This window comes from Orycteropus afer, unplaced genomic scaffold, assembly GCF_000298275.1.
Source record: "Orycteropus afer afer isolate SDZICR_OR568_19922 unplaced genomic scaffold, OryAfe1.0 scaffold00269, whole genome shotgun sequence".
Taxonomy (NCBI): Eukaryota; Metazoa; Chordata; class Mammalia; order Tubulidentata; family Orycteropodidae; genus Orycteropus; species Orycteropus afer.
Genome location: NW_006921856.1, coordinates 1,485,263 through 1,488,653, shown reverse-complemented (window position 1 = coordinate 1,488,653; position 3,391 = coordinate 1,485,263).

Below are 3,391 nucleotides of genomic sequence, written 5' to 3'. Positions count from 1 at the left end.
TTTTTTTTTTTTTCTCTTTCCTTTTTCTGGTTTTTAGCTAGTTCTTTTTGTCTGTTTTAATGGAATTTGGGCAATCCTACTTCTGTAGTGATACTGCCTCAGAAACCCAAAAAGGGGTCGCTACGAGTTGGTCTGAAGCAATGACACATAACAACAAAAACAACATTATTATTAATATAGTTATCCTTTTTACTATTATTCTTTACTCTTCCCCTCCCAGGTCCTAGTTTTCAGCTCTTTTTCTTTTCCCTGTACATGGTTGCAATTTTTTTTTTCTTTTTTCTTTTTTTACTCATGGTTAACACTGTTCCTTGTTTTTCATTTTGCACTTTTCTCATTTCTTCCTTCATTATTCTCCTTCTCAACCTTTTTTCTCTTATTGCCCTATACCCAGATATTGCAGGTTGTCTTGTTTTTTTCTTCTTTTTCCCTTTTTTCTTTTTTTGATTGCTGTTCCTGAGTGATTACATAGTGCATTTTTTTGTCCATGTCATTTTAGTTTTTTGATGGTTATTCAGTTGTAATTTTTGTCTAATTGAGTGGGAGACAGCAACAGTCCTCATAAGACACAACTACACCCAAACCACCTGCAACTTCACTTACTGACCAAGAGCCATTACCTCCTTCTCCATCAACTGGCCAATGACAAAATCCAACGAGAAGAGCCTGAATCATCCTTGGCTGCTCTTCACAAACAGTTAACAGAGATCTTAATACAACAATGCCATGTTGTCTCGGAGACAACAGACTATCACAGTCCACACAAAGAAGCAAGATAAAGTGGTAGAAACAAGAGGACAGGAGCAGACCCAGAACACATCCCTGAGGAAGAAGCAGCATTGGAACTCTCTGATAAGGAATTCAAAAGAATGATAATTAGGTATCTTCAAAGGATTGAGAGACAGACCAAAGAAAACACAGAAAAAAACTCTAGAAGAATTTTAGAAGAAAATACAAGAAAACAAAAAATTAAAAATGATTCTAAATCTGCAGATAGAAATCCAGAAGATTAATACTAAATTGTCAGAAATAGATAACACATTGGTAGGGCAAAGGAGTAGAACTGATGCAGTGGAAGACAGAATTAATAAGATTGAAAACAAATACCTGAATACTTCTATGGAAAGGAACCAATCAGAAAAACAATCAAAACAAAATGGAGAAAGCCTAAGGTTCATGTGGGAAACCATTAAAAGAAATAACCTATGTGTCATTGGAATTCAAGAACAGGAAGAGAAAAATAATAGCACTGAGAAAATTGTCCAAGATCTGTTGGAGGAGAACTTCTCTGATATGATGAAAGATGAGAATATATCCATTGAGGAAGTCCAATGAACCCCAAACAGGATAGACCCCAAAGAAAATCACAAAACTCACCAAAACCAAAGACAAAGACAGAATCCTGAAAGCAGCACAGGAAAAGCAAAAAGTTACTTACAAAGGACAGGCAGTAAGAATAAGGTCTGATTTCTCAGCAGAAACCATGCAAGTGAGAAGGCAATAGGATGGTATATTAGCTAATAATAACCCACCATTGATATACAAGGTGACACAACCCAGAAACCACAGCTATGGACATGTCCAAAGTAAAATGAGTTTACAAGATTGTAAACAGGGAACCAGAGACATCAATTGGCAAGTGAGCACAACTACAAACAAAAAGAGGGAAAAGACTGTGTAGTTACAGAACTTCTAAGTGGTGAGGAAGTTAAGAAACTTGCAAGATAGAAGGGACTGTTCTAAACTTGGGGAGAAAATTATAATTCATAGGGTAACCTCAAAGAAAAAATGATAAACCTTCATATCACAATGAAAAAGAGGACAAGCACAAATAGTCAGCATATACTACAACAACAGCAAAAAAAGAAATGATAACTTGACTCAGAAACATAATGAGCTCAGCACAGAAAATAATATGGAACAAAGAAACCAGGGACACCATGAAAAAACACATAACAAAATGACAGCAACTAATTCATACTTATCAATAATTACACTGAATGTTAATGGATAATGTGCACATTCAAGAGACCGAGAGTTGCAGACTGGATAAGAAAACAAAACCCATCAATATGCTGCCTACAAGAGATACCTTAGAGATAAAGACAAAAATAGACTAAAAATCAAAGGTTGGAAAATGATATATCAAGCAAATGGCAACAGTAGGAGAGCAGGTATGGCAATATTAATTTCTGATCAAATTGACTTTAAGACAAATACCACCATACGAGACAAGGAAGAACATTATATAATGATTAAAGGATCAAGTGAACGTGAAGATATAACCATAATAAATATCTATGGAGCCTATGAAAGAGCCCCAGAATACATAAATCAGACTTTAAAAGAGTTGAAAAGCCAAATCGATGACTCCACAGTCATAGTGGGAGAATTTAATAAACCACTTTCATTAAAAGATAGAACAACTGGAAAGAAACTCAACAAAGATGTAGAAGAGCTAACCATTACAATCCACCAACATGGCCTTCAGACATCTACATAGCACTTCACCCAACAGAAGCACAATATACATTCTTTTGCAGTGCACATGGAACATTTTCCAGGATGCACCATATGTTACGCCACAAAGCAAGCCTTCATAAATTTAAAAACATTGAAATACTGCAAAGCATCTTATCAGATCATAATGCTATCAAACTAGAAATCAACAATAGGAAGATCAATAGAAAAAGAGTAAACAAATGGGTACTGAACAACACGCTCCTTGAGAAAGACTGGTAAGAGAAGAGATAAAAATTGAAATTCAAAATTTCCTTGAAACAAATGAGAATGATAACACAACACACCAAAATCTTTGGGACACAGGAAAAGCAGTGATCAAAGGCCAATTTATAGTAATCAATGCACACATCAAAAAAGAAGAAAGAGCCAAAATCAACACATTAAACCAACATCTCCAACAATTAGGAGAAGAACAGCAAGAAAAGCCCACAGTCACCAGAAGGAAGGAAATAATCAAGATGTGAGCAGAAATCAATGAAACAGAAAATAGAAGGGGAATAGAAAAAATAAAAAAGACCAGTATTGGTTTTTTGAAAAAATCAATAAAATTGACAAACCACTGGCAAATTTAACAAGGAAAAGAGAGAGAGAATACAAATAACATGAATAAGGAACAAAATGAGTGACATCACAACAGAAACAACTGAAATAAAAAGGATAATATCAGGATACTATGAAGAACTATACTCCAACAAATTTGAAAATCTGGAAGAAATGGACAGATTTCCAGAAACACAACACTTACTAAAGCTAACACAGACTGATATGGAAAAGTTGAATAAGTCCATCACAAAAGAAAAAATTGAACAGGTCATCAAAAAATTACCAACTAAAAAAAGTCCTGTCCCAGATGGTTTCACTGGAGAAT